Below are 20,901 nucleotides of genomic sequence, written 5' to 3'. Positions count from 1 at the left end.
GAACAAGAGTTTCAGCCGCCTGAGGGGTGAGGTAGTGGGGGAGTCGGGCGATGTTACGGAGGTGAGGGAAGGTGGAGCGGGTCATGGCTTGTATGTGGGGGAGAAAAGACATTTGAGGATTGAACAAGACACCTAGTTTCCTTACTGGCTTGGTGAGTTGTAGTGTGCAACCATGGAGGTTGATGTTGCCAGAGCCTGAGGTGACATCTCGACAATGCGATAAGGTGCTATATCAAATGCCCTCGCATTTGCCCTTGCATAGTTATTATTATGATGACAAAGTTTGGTGTGTGTGTGTGTGTGTGTGTGTGTGAGCGTAGGGGATATAGTATTATGTCAGATTCAAGGACAGCCTTCTTACATATTACTAATGATGTGATAATGATCATCAACAAATGATAACACAGGTCAGAGTTTACCTACCTTCATTACTATCCTGCGAGAGACAGACTCTGGGTCTGTGGTGTGGTGCAGTAAGAACAATTGAAATTACATCAAATAAAGTAGAACATTTAAAAACTACAGCATCTTTTTCACCCAACTGTATTTTTGGAGTTGTTTATTGAACATTAGACTTACTTCTAGTTTTAAAAAAAATTAGATGTCAGTGAGGCAGAAAATCAATGTTGCAATGGATGCATTTCCAATGTACTTAATAGGATTCAATTTCTTTCCCAAACCACCTTCTCAAGGTTGTTGGGCAAATCATCCCTGAAATGTAAATTGATTTGAGCTTATGTATCCAAAATACCATTTATACTGCATCTTTACAATCGATTTGTTGCCAGATTTATTTTAATCAATGATAAATTGCAGTTTGAAAGGTACATTACCTGTCTTTGCAGTAAATTCTGTAAAGGAAAACTTTCTCTGATTACCGTGCTTTTTGTGCCAAAGTCTCGGGTAACAGATTATTTTCAGTGGCACGGAAACTTGAAAAATAGCCAACTTTCTACTTTAGCAACAAGCAGGGTGAGGGAACCATTATAAATATCTAATTGATGGTGCTTTGAAATTTACATTTGATTTGACAAGCTTTCCTTGCAATTACATTTGCAGACTTCAACCAGATACATCAGGTTGTAAACGTATTCTCTCAAAGCCAAAGTTAGAAAAGCAAATCCATATATTATTGTTACTAAGAATAATGACAAGAGGAGGGAATGATAAAGGATTCTGGTTATTGTTTATACAATAACAATAACTTGCACTTATATAGCGCCCTCAACGCTGGGGAGCACGTAAGGAAGATTGAGTCGGGACCTTTAGTCAGGATCTCAAATTGTGAATAGTTCTCTCGTTGTGAAACAATCAAGAATTACAGCAAAAAAAATGAACATATTGGATACTGTACAATATCCTTCCAGGCGTATGGTGACCACAATTGTAGCCTAGTGGTTAGTGCGGCTTGCATCACAAGCAAGAGCAGCTGGGTTCATTTCCAAGGCGGGACAAAACCACGGGCAAGTTTTCTTACTCCACACGCCTGTTTACCTCGCAGTAAGTAAGACCCCGGTTGTTAATCGATTGGCAGATCGCTTTCTACGGGTAATAATCCCCGGGACACTGCTGTGCTCGATTGGCCGCTGCATTTTGCCCACAAAATACACAGTCAGTTCACTTTGAAATTATATTTTGTGAAGTGCTGTGACATCTCAATTAACGTGATTAGGTGCTATATTAAGTGTAAGGATCATTACTATTAACTGCAGACAGAATTCCAAATAGGGCTAACCAAAATTTTACATGAATTTAATATTGCTTCTCTATTTTTGTACTCATTCTCTAGACCTAAAGCCAAGGTTTTTATCTGCATTATTTATGGCCTTGCCCACTCTGCTGCTACTTTTGGAGTCGAATGAATCTGAATGCTTAGATCTCGTTGCTCCTCTACGATTCTTACCATTCAGGGTACAGAAGGCTTCCTCATTCCTCCTACTAAAGTTAATCACTTGACATTTCTCTATATTAACTTCATCTGCCATATAAACACCCACTCTGCAAGCCTATTTGTCTTCCAGTTTCCTCTGTAACCCTTTCCATTAATTACCTTACACCAGTTTGGTGTTATCTGTGAATTTAGACACATGCCTTCCTTCTATGTCTGAGTCTAAATCATGTATCTACATGGTGAACAGTAGCAGTCTTAATACAAACCTATGCTGGCTGCTTTTAATTATACTTTCTTTTTCAAGTTGGTTATACAGTATAAATGTGGAACACCGCAACTCAAGGGGAACACACTGCATTACAATGGTACCATTCAATGTCCTGCTTTCAAAAACTGGATAATCTAACACAAACCTGATCAATGAATCTTGTCAAGTGGATTCAGCTTGAAATTCAACTACATTGCCAAGAGACCCACACTGAGATTCCATTGTAACACAAGGTTCATAAAGTGACTGATATGAGCTGAAAATGCAATGGCAGTGCTTTACAAGGCATGAGCAGGACGAGAGCTTTAATAGCGTAACGTTCTTCAAGTAAATGGACCAAGGAATTCCAGTACAGGATAAAATGCATTGAGTTAGAAATTCAAACACAATACGAGACTCAACTGACTTGAACTGGAAACTTGATTATTACAGGAGTTTCAGTGAGTAACCCGAGTTAATACATTAATTGTCACTGAATGAACAGAGATGGAGATTAAATTTATGTGGTTATGTGAGCCTGATCTGTGTTAACTTTTTTATGGACTTTCTGCATAGTCATTGATAAGAGAGCTGTTAAAGATCCCATGAATATGTCCCAGATATGTCCTCCTGACGTGTAAAGTGCTATATCAAATACAGGAATTATTATTACGGCTTATAAATGATCAATTTGAAAGCATTTTTTATGGTCAGGAGGAAGAAGACGCAGAACATCTTCTCAGTGTTACCTTCTAAAAGCACGGGAGTCTAAAATGCAAGCTAGGCTAATTGCCCATGGGTTAAACATGTACAACAACAACAAAATTACATTTGCATAGCGCCTTTCATGTTGGGTAGACGTCTCAAGGCACTGGGGCTCAGTCTCTGGAGGTCAAGATTGGGGAGGGTGGAGGCAGGGGGAGAAGCACGGTGATCGAAACCACAGTCGAAGAGGAGGATCTTGACATGGTTCTTGAAGGAGGCAAGGGAGGGGGCGAGGTGGACGGACTGCGGGATGGAGTTCCAGAGGGTGGGGGCAGAGTGGCAGAAGGCCTGCTCGCCAATTGTGGGGTGGGTGAGGCGGGGGATGTGAAGCAGGCCAGTGCCCACTGAGCAGAGGAAGCGAGCAGGATATATAATTTAATAATAATCCTTGCATTTGATATAGCGCTTTTCACGTCTTCTAGACGCCTCAAAGCACTTCACAGAATATACTGTAATGTAAATTGACTGGATATTTGTGGGCGAAACGCGGCAGCCAATTGCGTACAGCAGCGCCCCACAAACAGTCGTGGATTGAAGTGACCAATTTATTATTGTTTTGTTTTCTTGAGGGATTATTATCAGGCCTGTGGAGTAAGGAAACTTGCCCAAGGCTTCACCCTGCTGGGAATCGAACCCAGGTCTCTCGCTTGCGAGACGAGTGCTCTAACCACTGAGCTACAGGACTCCACAGGATGGTAGGGGGTTATGAGGTCGCAGAGGTAGGGAGGAGCAAGACCATGGAGGGCTTTCAAGGTGAGGACCAGGATCCTGTACTGTTACCTCTGTGTGATGGGAAGCCAGTGGAGCGGGGCAGGATGGGGATGATATGGTCACGGAGACTGGTGCAGGAGAGGACACGGACTGCAGAGTTCTGGATAATCTACAGCCTAGGGAGGGAGAAGTTAGGGAGGACAACAAGCCTTTGAGTTTGCATAGACAAGCCTGGATGTTATGAAAGTATGTATGAGGGTTGCGGCGGCCTGCGGTATGAGACAGTGGTGCAACCAGGTGATGTTGCGGAGACGGTGAGAAGGCAGAGTGGGTCATGGCACTGATGTGGGGTAGAAAGGATAGTTGAGGGTCAAACAAGATGCCAAGTTTCCGGGCTGGCTTAGTAAGGTGTTGTGTGCATCCATGGATGGTGATGCTGCATACATTCAATTGTATATAAGTGTTCTTAATTATGTAATTAATCATCAATGAAAACAACAAAATTACATTTATAAAGCACCTTTCACGTCGGGAGGATTTTGGGTGATTCTGCAATACTTTCCATTGGTTAGTTACGCAAGGGTATTTGCCTACGTTTGACCACACATTAAATGGGTCAACCCACAAACACCACTGTAAGTGGCAGTTAAGATATTAACCCAGGATTATTCTTCCAACTCAGTTTGCAGCTACAAGAGAGCAAAGAATGAAGCCTTTTAACCAAAATATGTGCAGGGTGAGTTTCTCAAACCAAGAGCTACAAGGGCTGTACTACAAGTAACAGCATTGCATTACTCTCATGACCCTCAGTACAGTAAATGAGGCAGAGTATCAACAGCACTTGGAGCTGGTCTTCGGTCCACTTACTCAAGATGATACAGTGATACAGTGCAAGAAAATTAGTTGACAAAATTGGTTGAGCAACAAACCCATTTTCTGTCATTATTATTATTGGCAGAAAACCATTGGCCTAACTAACTAACTAACTAACTAAAGTAGGTAGTATAGGCTAAGTTGGTTTCAGTACAGTTCAAATTACTCCTGTACTGTGCAGCTTTGATACAGGTGGAAACAGAAGGCAGAGAAGGGGAAATCAATGGGATTTCTAAAGTACAGTAGTTTCAAACGTTCATTTGTGCATTATGTTATTCCACTGAATGAGACTTTTGTTTTGTTTCAGCCTCTGAACTATAGTCATCATTTACAGCTGAAGCTGGAAGATTTCTCAGTGATGATGTTTTAAGATGTCTAATTAAAATAAGTTTTGTTCCCGAGACTGGCCAAAGTCTGGGGAAGCCTGTTATCACTTCAAACACTCAACACTTTCCTGGAATATCCAAAGTAAACTTATTTTCTGTTTGTTTCTGTACTTTTACAAAGTAAACTCGCAGAAATGATTAGAAAAACGTTTTTTTTTAAAAAAACACTTGTACCATATGTATTGATTTAAAACTAAAATCTGGTTACATATTTCAGTGGGAGTCCTGCTATTGTAACTATGCAAAGGATACTCAGGTGTGATTCACTGAAGAAATATGCAATGTTGATATTGATACACAAAGTATGGAATGATTCATCACGGGCTTTGGTTCCTGAGCTAAGCTTTCTCTGTTAAACAATGCACTGAAGCAGGTCAACAGCAACCCAAATTAGAATATGTTTTCCTGTGTAAAACTGGCCACTTTATCTCTATAATGTTTGAAATCCATTATAGGGAATTTTGCAGAAAGCTACGTCAACATAAGATAGTTTACCAAACAAAAAATTGCATTGACAAAGAACAGATTACAAAACCAGTTTTGAATAGAAAATGGAAGCAATATATTAGATGGAGGAAAAAGAGCTACTGATTTGGAAAGGAGAGACCAGTCCTGAAAAGGCCAATGACATGGCCAGAGGACTTCAAAGGCATCTCACGCGGGCTTTTGCTGAAGACAGTATCAGCAATCCATAGCAGACAGAAAGATACGGGTGCTTAACATGGGAAAACAGCTGAAGGACAAGGGAGAGTGAAGCTGGTGACAGAAAAGGTGAAAGTAAAAGAAAGGGCGGTGATGAAACTGGAAATCAGGTGTTAAAGTGAGACGTTATCTAATACAGATCAGGGATAATCTGTTTCTTCCCATCGATCAGCCGACCCATTCTGTGATGCAAAGGGATCTTAAACATAGATGGAAAAAATAATCATGCCTGACACTGAAGACTGGAATATAGAGAAAATATTTTTCTTCCCTAACGTTTCAACTGAAATAGATCCCCAAGTGAAGCCCTGTAGCTCAGTGGTTAGAGCACTCGCCTCTCAAGCGAGAGTCACTGGGTTCGATTCCCGGGCAGGGCGAAATGTTGGGCAAATTTCCATACGACACATGCTTCTGTTGACCTCACAGTAAGTAGGAACCCGGTTGTTAGTCATTTGGCGGATCGCTTTTCCGGGGGTAATAATTCCTTCAAAATAATCATATTAATTTATACTAATAAAACAACAATGTCTGTCTGCGCTTCAAGAAGGATCTCAATAACCGATTGACATAGAGACATGATTATACCTGAAAGGTCTTGTGTCTGGGAGTGACATGGGCATATTTGTTTGAATATCTCCTATCGTTCATGCGGTATGACCTAAAATGTATTTCAGTTTTGCGCTTTTTGCTGCGGTGACACCTGGTGGCCGTGCCGGCTGACCGTGGCGCTGTGGCATCCTGCAGGACGGATATCAAACGGTACTTTATCCTTACTGGAGGGGAGAGGGGTGGGGCAGGAGGTGGGGAGGAGAGAATAGATACAGGTCAGGAAGGTTCTCAGTTGTTGAAATGTATACAAGCAAAAAATATCACAATTTGGTTTGGATGAAGAAGGCCATTCGGCCCATTTGGTGTCATCCCTCCACAACATCTACTCACCATCCTCCCGCCTGCATTCAAGAAAGGAGAGGAACCAAACAAGCCATTGCCATATTGTCTGCAAAATCTTCAATTAGATAGGGAAAAATGGTTCCTAAAAAATGACCGAATTCAACTTTTGATCCAGGAGTGCAAATGAGAAATGTGGTTTCACTGTTACAAAAACAGAGGTCACTGTTCTGACGAAGGGTCGTCGACTCACTTTCCTTTCTCCATAGATGCTGCCTGACCTGCTGAGAATTCCCCAGCGACTTCTATTTTTGTTTTTAGATTTCCAGCATCTCCAGTATTTTGTTTCATTTTTACTGTTCGGTTCTGGAAAATGGCTTCATGAAGAACGAAAAAAATTGAAATTTTAGTTTTCAATTTCCTATAAAACAAAATGAGGAACTTTCTTTCCCTGCGGTTCATCTGGTTTGCTGTATGTTTTGAAGTTGATCATATCCTTTTATCATAATCTGGAAATTGCAGGTGATAGTGAATGCAAATGCACTGCACAGCCTTCACAACAGCTGTGAGAAAAGGAAATATCACACAGGCAGCAATGAGAGATCTTCTGGCTCTGCGGTTCACACATATTTGTCAAGATTTACTCTGCATCTGATTCAAAGTTAAAGCTGATCTGCGAGGTGTCAGTGACAATGCTGGGTTCAAAAAGTGTTAATATCAACATATTTCATAACCCGATAGCAGAAAAGCCAAATCACGAATGTGTTTTATAGTAAAAATAGCTTAAAGAAAAAAAAATTGTTTTCAAACACTTCTAAAAGTGGCCAAATACTTGAGTTGCCTAAATTATAGAGATCTGGTTGATTATATAGGTTTGGGGTTTATAAAGTTTATGCACTGTCTGTCCAAACCAACAAAAAAGGAATAGTCTTTCTCAATCCAGAAACTGGCTGTCAAGCTGACTGACTGACTAATAGAAACATCTGGGTACAAGGGATCCTTTATGCAGACTGAAACACAGTGAAACTAACTCCTTTATGCTCCCACTACTGTTTAGCCTGAGCCAACCGCTTATTGCAGAAGCCAACTATCTCAGAGAGCTGCATTTCTCCTTTGTGGTTCTGTCTCCATCTGTTTATCGTCATCTAATTAATCTTTTATTCATGGTGAAAAGCGTCTGTAACAAGCTTAAATGAATGGGTTCCTCTGTTGAAACCATCCCCCACCTGGTTATCTTAACCCTTTAAAACAAGTCATTTTTGACCCAAACTTTCACAATATTCTCTTTAAAAATAATATTCTTTGTAATACTGTTGCAGTAACTAATACAGATTTTTTTTTACCAGCAGCAGTACAATATATGCACATGCCCACTCATTCTCCGCATTCAAGATGCGTCACTTATCCACTCATCTGTAAAGTGCTTTCATCACAGCATGGAGTAAGGGAGCTGCTCAAACCTGATGCCAATATCAATAGACCCTAACTCATTTATACAACCCTGAATGTGTAAACTGGAGATCATCTTGAAGTTACCATTCCAGGTGCTTCATGCCTGGCAATGGAATTTTGGAATCGAGCCAGCCCTCTGCGGCAGTCTCGGAAGTCCGGTTCCCAAGCCAGGTGGGTCTGCAGTTTTCAAGGCCACTGCACAGCTGATCGGCAGGCCCTGGAAGGGCAGACCAGTCACTGGGGCCAGGGAGTCATCCCACTCAGCTCCTATTAAAGATTGCAAGCCAAAGCACTAATGGGTAGGGTGGTCCTAGCTGAATAAGCAGCGGGAAAGCTTGTCGGACAGCAATATCAATGGCAAGCTTTGCGGTTTTAGCTGGTTAAATAAACTCCAGCAGTTACCAACGCACACTCTGGGGTCCCCAAGCCTTGGCTCTTGCCAACCTGTGCCTAATACTTTCTGGAATTAGGTAAGCAGGATGCATCTCTCCAGCAAGAGAGTGCGCATTCCATTCCAACAATGTATCTCTGGATTTCCATGTGTAGGTGGGTTGCATGGAAATCTCATCTTGGTTTGGTCACTCTTAAGCACGGTGATGGGTTTCCGCAGACACCCGGCTGACCAAAGGAAAAAGCTTTAGGTGCTTTACAACATGACATTGAGAAAGCTAATCCTAAAGCATTGCTTACCCACTCAGTCACCTATGATAAAAGAACAGCAGGAGGAATCTTCATCTAAGCCACGTGGGAATAGTGGACGGTGTGGAAACACTTGGATTGTAATCTCCTGCATTTACTGCAGTTCATCAAGCATGTCAGGTGCATTCATTACAATCAGGTAATAATAGTTAAATAACACGTACCGGTGGACAGCTGACAGCAACATAATCCACTTCAAAACAATAAAAACACAGTATTTTAACCGGTACAAATAATTCATACTTCAGCTCAGAATAATGCTACAACGACCTCCCATTTCCTGCAGCACAGATCGAATGTACGGCTGACAGTAGGTCCAGCGACGTCTATCAACAAGAAGCTAATCACTCATAAGCAGCAAGTCACATTCCATCAGTGGTGGGAGACCCGAGGTCAGTTTATGCTGGGAACTTCACAAGCTGGTTGGTGGCAGAATGCAGTTGGCTGCCCCGTGAGTGACGAGCAGCAGAACAGAGATAAGCAAAGTGCAACAAATGTGAAGAAACCTCACAGTTGGACACTGCTCTGCAGCTTCGACATTTGTTTTGCTGCTGTTCTTGTTCTGCCTGGGCATGTTCCAAAACGCCGGGCAAGAGTCCTTACTCCACACACCTCTGCTGACCTAGCAATAAGGAACCCGGTTGTTAAGTCGATTGGCGGATCGCTTTCCTGGGCATAATAATCCCTCAAAATAAAATTTGGTCACTTAATCCCCGACTATTTGTGGGACACTGCTGTGCGTAATTGGCTGCTGCGTTTCGCCCACAAGTATACAGTCAATTCACTTTACAGCACATTGCCACGGGACCTTTCACATCCACCTGAACAGGAATTCGGTTTAACATCTCATCTGAAGGACAATACCTCAAGCATTGCAGTGATTTCCAGCATTGGACCGGACTGATAAGTGTAGACTTATGAGCATAATGTCCTGCCGTGAGGTTCGAACCCACAACTTTCACATTCAAATGCAAGAGCGCTATCAACCGAATCAGACCGGCACCTTGAAACAGTTGTGGAGTCCTGTGGCTCAGTGGTCAGAGCACTCGCTTTGCAAGTGAGAGACCTGAGTTCAATCCCAGGCAGAGGGCGAAACCTTGGGCAAGTTTCCTTACTCCACACAGAGCCTAATAATAATCCCTCCAAAACCAAAAACAATAATAAATTGGTCATTTTCAATCTACGACTGTTTGTGGGACATTGCTGTGCGCAATTGGCTTCCGCGTTCGCCCACAAATATACAGTCAATTCACTTTACAGTGTATTCTGTGAAGCGCTTTGGGACGTCCTCCCGACGTGAAAAGCGCTATATCAAATGCAAGGATTATAGGATTATAGTCGGAAACTAGAATCATAAGGAATGGAAACATAATGACAGCATGAGGTAGAAGGTGTCAGATTCCGAATAGCAATTTATCAGCTTAAACTATACCGGGAAATCGAGACCTGATATCATTGCTCATTAATGACATAAGGAGGAAATGCTGACCGTTTTACTATTTTCATGCTGGGACATATGTGTAACCATAAAATTACCAAATTGAAAGCATTACTCTAAACATTTAAAATGTGAAACGTGACCAAACGTGTCAGCTACTATAAACGCAATTTAGGTTTATAATTTAATGTAAACACAAATTAAGCACTTCCATTGAAAAACAAAGCACATCCCAAGGCACTGGCTATGTCAGGGATTTGAACCTGAGCAGGGAGGTTGGGATCAGGAGGGGTGGAGAGCAGGGAGGGTAATGGTAGGAGGGTGACTGTATTACTATCTCAGCCCTTCCACATTCCATAACTGCACAGTCATCTGCTACTAAAGTAACGTAACATAGTAGTTGCTTTGTTCCAGAGGGAAAAGATAATCCCAAAGTATTTTTGACAGTCAGCCTCATACTCCTAGATGCCTCCAGTATATTTGATGCAATAATTCTCTACAAATGCTGGAGTGAACGTTGACATATGATTTAACGTATCGTGATCTATTTGTGAGTTAAAAAATAGTTAACACATCAGATGATGAGTAGGGGGCTAACCCACCTGATCAAACATCACAGAGTTTAGCCCCAGTTTTATTAAACACATCAAACACTGTGGTAGACGTTCAGCTGTAGGTGTTCTTTAACTTTCCGCTTCACACCAGATCAAACACAAGTTCAATAAAACATTCTACAGCAAATTGGAAGTTCTGTATTCGAAGGTTATGTGCTTTGCAACTTCATAGAGATCCTATTCGCTCAACAAGGAAAAAGTTGCTCACTTTGTACCTTTGGTGGTACTGTACTTGCAAACACAGAAAACTGCTTTGCCAAGAAATTTGTATGAATCAAATCCGCAGCATACAATATTTATCCCCAGTTACATCAACTATACATCTTGCAATTGACACTAATTTAGACAAAAAAATGGAGTAGAAATGGGGCAATTTTATCCACATTTGCTAGTAGGAGTCAATTGCAGTGAGTAAACTACTACATTCGCATACTGATATCAGATTTGATCGTAAGATTTATTTTTTTAAAAAAAGACCCTAAAAGCATCACAAAGAATCACAGAATCAACATAAAACTCTGAATAGAATATCATTCGACTGGAAACCTGTTATGAAGGTGCACCCATTCAGAGAAAAGCAGAAGAAAATCTGACATACCTCTCTTACATCATCTCTGATAAACCAGCATTAAGGTTGCAGAATTCCAATAATCCCTAAAGAAATGGAAGTTTTAATGTTTGTATCATTGCTGGTTGGAACCTGTTGTCAGGTTTGGTGCTCTCAAAATTGTATTTCTGTTCACTGTCCCCACTTCTGCTTCAAATTTGGGTCAAAGATTGATGAGCGAAGGCTGATATACGATAATACAACTCTGTCAATCTTTTAATTGGATGCGAAACTGGGACATCAATGCCATTCCTTTTTTGGTTATAAAAAAGGTGCTACCACCCTCAAAAACGGAACTGAAATAAAGAGAGGGAACTTTCTTGTCTTATTGCAGAGGATTCAAAAAAGCTAAATAGTTTCCGAATGGCAAAAAATAAAAGTTGCAACTTTAAAAAAGGGACAAGAGGAAATATCGAAACATAATGAGTTTCGGAAATGTTTTTTTAAAAACGTTTTTGTATTTATTTGAATAGAGTGGAGTCATTGCAGTACAGTAATGATGTTACTTCTGCTCTCTGAGTAGTTTCATTACTTTATTATTAATGTAGGGTTTTCAATGTCACAGGCAAAAATGTGCAGAATCAGGCAGCAACCAGAAACAAAAAGGTCTCCATGGGCTTGCCAGTTCTATTAAGAGTAAAACCCATGGATAATCTCATGGATTGTCAATTAGTACAGCATCATTTGAGAAATATGGATGTGCAGGAACTAGGAGTACTTTTTGTTCGCAGTATAAGAGCAATGCCATTCAGGTGATTCATCTTTGCAGTGTCATTACTCATCTCCATATGTATTGGAGTGGTGTCACTCAGAGAACAGCTGGGCGCACAGTGAGCCCAATGTCTATTGATCTTTACAAAATACCCGATAACACCTTCCAATCAGTAGTAGAAATAATATGGTTTGAACATCAGCGAAGTACGATCAAGATTGCTAACAAAGGTACAGAAACGTTCAGAAATAGTATTAAACAACACACGTATAAATGGATTGATGTATGACTGCTGCACATATTAAAAGGTACTGTATTCTGAATCCTTTGAACAGTGCCATCCAAACTATGGCCCGCGGGCCAGTTCCTGCCCATGGGGCTGTCAAGATTCAGCACCCCCACCACCCAAAACATTCGCACTAGTTAGGTCAGCCGGTGTTCGATCGGTAGTGTGTTCTAGATTTTTCTTGATTAAATATTTCGTGATTTATAGTGTAAATCAATTAAGAAAATTCATTTTGTTGTCCGACCAAAATGATTGGCCAGAGTGAGGCTAAAAGGCACAATAAGTTTGCATTTCCAGGACGGAGTGGTATCCCTCGATTGGTATCTTGTCAGCAGGATCAGAAGACAGTGCATATCAGCAGCATTCCAGGGGCTGAAAACTTCTGACTTCTGTTTTAGTTTCTGTTATCAAGGCTCTTCAGTCTTGAAAAGACATTTCAGGGGGACCTTCTAAAGTTATTTTAAACTGAACTTTTAAATTAAATTTAGAATATTTTCATATGCACAGAGACAGCAGATTAAAAAGACACAGTTTTTGAGTTGCAATGGCAAAGTGTATTTAATGACTGGAAAAGCTTAACAGGAAGGGTGTTTGAAGTCAGGGTGTTGGACTCATTTAGAAAATTAGCTTGATCTTTGTGACAGAAAGACAGTAAGGTGGATTCTCTGGAGGGATGAAATCAAATGGGCCAAATGGTCTTCTTCATCCAAACCTCTCGTGTGATCCTGTGACATGTTTTAACTCTTATTACACCAAAGACATCTCTCACACAACTTGGCTCCTTGAGTGACAACATCCCGCAGCAGTGATGCTTTAATTGATCTGCGATAAATTCTAAAGCAGCGTTTTTTTTTAACTGAGATGAATTTGAAGGGCATTTACCAATGAGAAATTAGGTATTGTTCCGCCTTCGCTTGAAACTGCGGGAAATACCGAGTATTCTGTAGTATTAATTTGCTATAAGATTTTTCAAACTGTATTAACATCAATTCCAGGTTTTCTATTCTGCAATTTTCAGCTTCCATGCAATCTCCAGCTAAAACCGTCAGATATTCCAGCCTGCGTTAATGCACTGAGTATCCGCAAAGCCGCAGGATGTTCACAGAAACAGGATAAAAATAGCTTGGTGTCAGAGTGGGAGAAATTGGAGATCACTTTTCAACCACCTGACAGCAAAGAAGGAAGGATTCAGGGGGTGATTTATTACTAAGCAGTTTCATGGTTTTTGTAATATTTGTCTGGTTTCAGCTTTTTCCTTTTCTTAGCTTATTTCCCAAAAAGAAGGTGCAAATTTCAGCTGCACCCAAGGTCGTTTCTGTGTGGCATATTCTGCTTTTCCCAGTGTTATAACTGACAAGCCGAGACAGGCCTACAACAAACAGTTAGCAAACTGGGATTTTGTATTGCAGTCTCCATAAATAGGAGGTGCAAGCTATCACTAAACTCCACAAATTGGACGTTTTACCCCAATTATAATAGTTTAATTAATAAATTACAAAAGAGAAGATATTATATATAGTAAACACGTGCACAGCAGAAAGTGTAAAGGATGAAGTGAAATAAATAATAGAAAATAAACAAGACTACCAGAGAAGCACTGTCTCTCCTTGCTGATCCACTTACACAGTTCTGCCCTTGGCTGCTTTCACTCTTACCTACCCCAGCGTATTCCCTGAATCTTTTCCAAAGGCATCTCGTCTCACCCCACATAATCATACAATCATCCTCAAGGCTCTCCTTTCCACTATCTGTAACCTCCGCCTTGGTGACGTCATCCCTAGGCATGGAGTCCACATAGACAGATAACGTCCAACTCCATCTGTTTTATCTCCAACCTCAATTCCAGGAACAGTGTTGCTCTGACTGATTACTTATCAGATATCAAGTCCTGCATGAGTTCTAACTTTCTATGGCTCAATGTCAACAATACCAAATTCTCTCCTGCTTGGCTCCCATCATTGCCTCCTTACCTCAGGCATTGACCACACATCGACCGGGACCAAAGCTCACTCCACCAATGTGGACCTTCAGGGCCTTGTTCAACCTTGAACTGTACTTCAAACCCTACACCCAGGTCCTCACTTGCCTGGCTTTCCTTCATCTGCTCAACATCATTTTTTTTCTTTATTACCTACGGTGGGTGAGCTTTCAGTCATTCTGCTCCTGCGCTCTGGAACTCCACCCAGACTCCCTGCACCTTGCCCCTAACTTATCTGTCTTCAAAAGCATTCTTGACACCTATCTTTTCAACCAAGGTTTATGTCACCTCCCCCTCCCCCCATCCCAACTTGGACACCCGTTCATCTACGTGAAGCACTTTGAAGTGTCCTGACAGCACGAAAGGCATTATATAAATGCAAGTTGTTGTTTTTGTAATTTAAAGGTGATTTCAACAGGAGGTTCTCTTCCAAGTGTCACAGGTTGCATTTCCTCTCTGTGCAGACTTGCTGTTAGCCTGACACGTATGTGCTGTTTGGTTCCCCTCTCACAATTAAATGTTTTTTCCTCGACAGGTTTCACACTTTCTAAGACATTTACGTTCATTGAACTTCAAAGGACCATTCAAGTTTTTTCAAACCACTTGTTCTTTGGGTGGGGGCCTCGCCTTAATTTAACTTGATTCACGAAGGTTTCAATTGGTTTGTTCGACCTCAACATTTGGCACCGGATATTATTTTGATTACAGCAAACAATACTGCAAACTAACTACTAGTTTTGTTCAAACTTTTCTGCGAACAGAATTTGAGAGAATGCCCCCTCTACCTATTTGTATGCTTTTTGCTCTCGGATTTCTTTTATATTAAAAAAAGAGGGCTAAAGTGGATTCGAAATTTTAAATGGTCACAAGTGCAGACTTGGGTTAGGCTTAGGGTTAGCAGACTACGCCTGAGGAGGTTCGGGGAGGCTTTCTGAGTGGGATAATTTTAAAATGGAGACACAAATTCCAGGTACATTATAACCCCAGAGAAACAGGGTTAGGACAGGCCCGAGGTCAGCTGCACCGAAGACTGAGATGGGTACCAGTGAGCGGTGCAAAACAGCCGCACAACTCTCAAGTTGCACGAATGCAAATGCAAATAAATCAATACAAAGTGGTTCTCTTTTCCCAGTGGCTGCACAGAAATCGACACCGAGAACGGCAGCGCAGCGCAGCGCTCCTTTGCTTTAAGTCTACTATATATATATAATGCTGAATCATTACAGGCGAAATGCAATGATTATCATCACAGACATCTGGTGAGGAGATGGAACAGAAACACACACACACCACAACCCCCCAACCCCCCCACAACCCCCCCCAACCCTCCCCAACCCCCCCCCCCCAGTGCAAATCAAGTGGTCACCTTGTTAACCTGTGGCTGGAAACCAAGAGGCACACAGTTGGGATTGTAGTCTCAGATGGGAATAAATGCACTCTTTTCCCCCCACATTTAATGCTGTACCACATAGAGAGGAGTGAACATTCACAGAGTGACAGACAGACAGACAGTAAAACTGGAATGAAGTGCTCCCTCTCCTTCTCCGGGAGTGACAGATCCACAGTGAATCCCCTCTTTCTGGTTCTTGATGGGACTGCACTGTCCCGGAGGAGACTTCAGCCTTTACCCTATTCCCCGATCTCCGCGGAGACGCTCTTTACAGCGGATGTTGGTGGGAAAGCGGCTGAACCTTCGTTCCCACAACCGATTCGCGTTATAAACGCACTGTCCCGGAGCTGCGAACCCTCATCCGGTGTCGCGTCTGTGTGGTGTGGGGGGGGGGGGGGGTGTGGGGGGGATTGGGGGTTTGGGGGTGGGGTGTGGGGGGATTGGGGGGTTGTGGGGGGGGGTTGTGGGGAGGTGGGGGTTGGGGGTGGGGGGGTTGGGGGGAGGGGGGGTTGTGGGGGGGATTGGGGGGGGTGGGTGTTGTGGGGGGGTTTGGGTTGTGGGGGTTGTGGGGGGGATTCGGGGGATTTGGAAAAAAAAGGAACCCAAATAATCTTCAAGTAACTATTTCTGAATCGGTTCGCTTTCAACTCACCAGTGAATCAGCGACGGGTTTCATTCCTGACGGCTCTCCCTCCTCAGAGTGAACACGTTTGGGGTCGGGAATGGTCGGGAATGGGGTCGGGAATGGGGTCGGGAATGGGGTCGGGGAGGGGTTGGGGTCGGGGAGGGGGTGGGAATGGTCGGGGAGGGGTCGGGGTCTGACCGCCTGTCCAGTGGCTGCAGACGTGTGGTCCTGAACCCGGTGGGGACCCACCGTGTGATCAGCTGTGAGGAGCCGCTGCACTGAGGACCAGAGAGCGGTGTCACAGCGTCACATCCACACCACCGCCCGGACTGGGGGACAAGTACCACAACAGCTCACACTCACCACACACACACACTCAGACAGTCACTCTCACACTCTCACACACTCACACTCACACACACACAGTCACTCTCACACACTCACACACACTCAGACAGTCACTCTCACACACTCACACACACACACTCACACACACTCAGACAGTCACTCTCACACACACACACACACTCAGACAGTCACTCTCACACACACACACTCACACACACTCACACAGTCACTCTCACACACTCACACACACACACACTCACACAATCACACACACACACTCACTCACTCTCACACACACTCACTCACACAGTCACTCTCACACACACTAACACTCACACAATCACACACACACTCACTCACACAGTCACTCTCACACACACTAACACTCACACACACACTCACACAATCACACACACACTCACTCACACAGTCACTCTCACACACACACACAGTCACACACACTCACTCACTCACACTCACTCTCACACACACTCACTCACTCTCACACTCACACATTCACACACACATTCGCACACACTCGCACACACTCTCACTCACTCACTCACACTCACACACACACTCACTCACTCAAAAGACAGCCTTGTGATCATCATAATCCTAATAATAATCTTTGCATTTGACACAGACGCCTTCATCACGTCTTCGAGATGTCTCAAAGCTTCACTTTACTGAAAAAGTGAATTGACGGTTATGTTTATTTGGGGGTGAAACGCGGCAGACAATTTGCGGTCCCAACAAACAGTGGTGGATTGGGTGACCTAAATTATTATTATATTATTTATTGTCAATGGAACCGCTTGACGTCCATTCTCCAACTTCAAAAATGCCCGTATATATTCCCAGTGAGTTTGTGATTGGGGGATGGGGCGGGGAACGCAACGGAAGATCATACTTCCTGAACACTGCACAGCTGAAGTTGTGAAACGTAATGTTGTTGCCAAAGAGCTGGAAACACATCTGTAATCGTTTTGTGGGCATAATTCCTGATTTCACACAGTGATTTTTCACGTAAACAGTTACGTCCTCTTTCCATGTACCATCAAAGTTCATTTTACGTCTTACATTTTTTAAAAAAAGTCAAAAAACGAAGTACTGGATCGCTGCAGACGAGACGACATTTTCAATTCCGTCACGAGGGCTTCGTGAAGCACCAGCACTCGAGGGAGAGAGAGAGCACATTCCATTCCAACTCTATGTATCTCTGGAATTCCCACGTGAAGGTGGGATGCATGGAATTCTCAGCTTGGTTTGGATACTCGGCTGACCTTGGCTGACATCCCCCCCCCCCCCAAAATAAATCCAGTTTACATTGCAATACTGCTGCTGACAGTAACGGTGTAGTGTAAACGTACCAGTGCTGTTACCAGCACCTCCAGTGGTGAGTTTTCTGCCTGGAAACTGCAAGCTAACTTCCAAAAGCAATGTTATTTGGTCAGCCTGCTCGAGATAATAATAATAATAATAATCCTCGCGTTTGATAGAGCGCTTTTCACGTCGGGAGGACGTCCCAAAGCGCTTCACAGAACACACTGTAAAGTGAATTGACTGTATATTTGTGGGTGAACGCAGCAGCCAATTGCGCACAGCAATGTCCCACAAACAGTCGTAGATTGAAAATGATCAATTTATTATTGTTTTTGGTTTTGGAGGGATTATTATTAGGCTCTGTGTGGAGTAAGGAAACTTGCCCAAGGTTTCGCCCTCTGCCTGGAATTGAACTCAGGTCTCTCACTTGCAAAGCGAGTGCTCTAACCACTGAGCTACAGGACTCCACGATGCCAGCAATGCAGTTTTTCTTTGTGGGCTGGTTTGCATTTATCAGCCTTCCTTCCCCACAGATCACAGTTTCAGTTCATAGCCAGAAATTGAAGTCACGAGTTAGAGATTTTAAATTTGAAATAACTGCACATGTATGAGTTAAATGTTCGGGAAGATATACAGCCTTGCTGGGGATTTGCACAGTTCCCGCCCAGGTCATTCAGTGGCTGGATTTAGGTACAACACTAATTAATGTACTAACTAATTAACTAATTCAATGCATTTTGTACGGTATCCTCAAATGGTCACATTTGGCTAAAAATCAGTCCATTGAATTTCCTATGATAGTCAATAGGATCACGATCAGTCAAGAGTATGGGGGAATTTTACTTAACATAATCCTGAAATTTGATACTGCACCGTTCAGGTTGGGAGGATGTATTAAATTGCCTCACAGGATATACTGTGAAGCACAGTGACTGTGTGTTTCCTGCTACTAAGGGTAATGAAGCGTTGGTCTAAAGCGGTCTGAAAGAACGGGATCGATTTCATTTTCAGCTGTGGTGGGGTGGGGAAAGAGGCATTGCTCAAGTATCCTGGACAATGGATACGAGAAGGCACACTTCGCCCCAGGAATGCACATGTCTCTGCAATATAAGAATGACGCAGTACAAGAATGCGATGCACAAGAGAGTAACTTGCGGAGTGCTAAATGAATGGGACTCAGCAAGATCCTCTTTTGCGTATCTTCAGGTAGAAAAAGGGACAGAAAGTGGAACCCGGATTTTATGGGTCAGCACTGAGGCATCCAGTATTTTTTTCCCCCTTTAATGTCCATATTTCAAATGATGGGCATGTACTGTATCACTATGTGAAAAAATAACATCGTACAGTTTTAATGAGGTTTCGAATTCTAACTTCTACCAATCTAACAGAGTATAGTATTCACACATAGGCTGAAGAGGATTCATTACAAATCCAGTCCTTTTACTGATCACGAGGCTCATAAAATTTTTCACAAATCTGTGGTTAATATATGTTTACTTAAATGAAGAGAGTGCATGAGTTTAATCAAGATAATTCAAACGGTAATAAATAGCTTGTGTGTTTCTTTAGCACTGGGGCAATCTCTTACGAAACAGCAGCTCATTTTATTCCAACGGCAAAGGTTGCATTTCAGACCTGTATAGTTCAATCCCAGACAGGGCGAAACCTTGGGCAAGTTTCCTTACTCCACACAGAGCCTAATAATAATCCCTCCAAAATCAAAAACAATAATAAATTGGTCATTTTCAATCTACGACTGTTTGTGGGACATTGCTGTGCGCAATTGGCTGCCACGTTCGCCCACAAATATACAGTCAATTCACTTTACAGTGTCTTCTGTGAAGCGCTTTGGGACGTCCTCCCGACGTGAAAAGCGCTATATCAAATGCAAGGATTATTATTATTATTATTATTATTGGATGGCAAAAGAGAAGCATTTCAAGGATCCACAAGAACCTGTAATGCTTACTTTGATCATTAAATTCTACAATTTCATCTCCATCAAGAACATTTCAGCACTGTTCATTTAAACCTTTATTCATTCCAAGCTGAAGAGAGGTATTACCTTCCTATTTTTTTCTGACACAGGATTAATAACTATCAAATTGATCACATTTGGAATAGAATGGTTTGCTGTGCACATTTTCTTATGGAAAGAGTTGCACCGCAGAATATAAGTTTATGCAAAAATCACTTAACTACTGGCTTGATGAGAATATTTCAATAACTAATGTAACACCAATATTTTGCTATCAGTGTTGTGGAGACAAGAGAGACATTAAAGAGGGACAGATAATAATTACAATCCTTGCATTTGAGTTAGCGCCTTATCATGTCTTCAAGATGTCTCAAAGTGCTTCATAGTAAAGTGAATTTACTGTATATTTTGTGTCCCACAAACAGTCGTAAATTGAACGACCAAACTATTATTTTAAGGAATTATTACCCCCGGAAAAGCGATCGCCAATCGACTAACAACCGGGTTCCTACTTACTGTGGAGTAAGGCATGTGGAGTTAGGAAACTTGCCTAACATTTTGGCCGTCCCAGGAATTGAATCGAGGACCTCTCGCTGGTAAGAATGAGATAATCATTCTTCCATGGTTGAAAAATGGCAATTAAGTAAGAGGCTCATTAAAACGAAGATGCCAATCTAGAACCAAATTACTGCGTAAGAGTTCTCATATTCCACCTTATCTAAAGCAAGCGAGACCCACATGTACCAACAAAGAAAACTAACTTAATAACTTCAAGCCTACAGTAACAGGAGGCCATTGATGCATAGGGTCCATAACCTGTTTGACCACCACTAATGGAGGAAAAATATCCGTAGAGGGCTTCACAACGATTGTCTCTGTGAGTGCAAAAAATACAAAAAGGTGAATCCACCCAGACCACATTATTGTTCCTATACAGGACCTATTTCAGACAATTCTAGTTTCTTTCTTGCACTGAACCGTGAGC

General features: G+C 42.3%; 1 non-coding gene across 1 annotated transcript; it reads left to right on the top strand.

Moving 5' to 3' along the window:
* The first annotated feature begins 5,879 nt into the window (after positions 1 to 5,879).
* trnae-cuc lies at positions 5,880 to 5,953 on the top strand. Its single transcript has one exon. It is a non-coding gene; the product is annotated as a tRNA-Glu (tRNA).
* Positions 5,954 to 20,901: the final 14,948 nt, after the last annotated feature.

The sequence above is a fragment of the Callorhinchus milii genome, unplaced genomic scaffold (assembly GCF_018977255.1).
Source record: "Callorhinchus milii isolate IMCB2004 unplaced genomic scaffold, IMCB_Cmil_1.0 Scaffold5, whole genome shotgun sequence".
Classification (NCBI taxonomy): Eukaryota; Metazoa; Chordata; class Chondrichthyes; order Chimaeriformes; family Callorhinchidae; genus Callorhinchus; species Callorhinchus milii.
The sequence above is the reverse complement of the archived record's forward strand: the minus strand, read 5'-3'. Positions and strand labels throughout refer to the sequence as shown.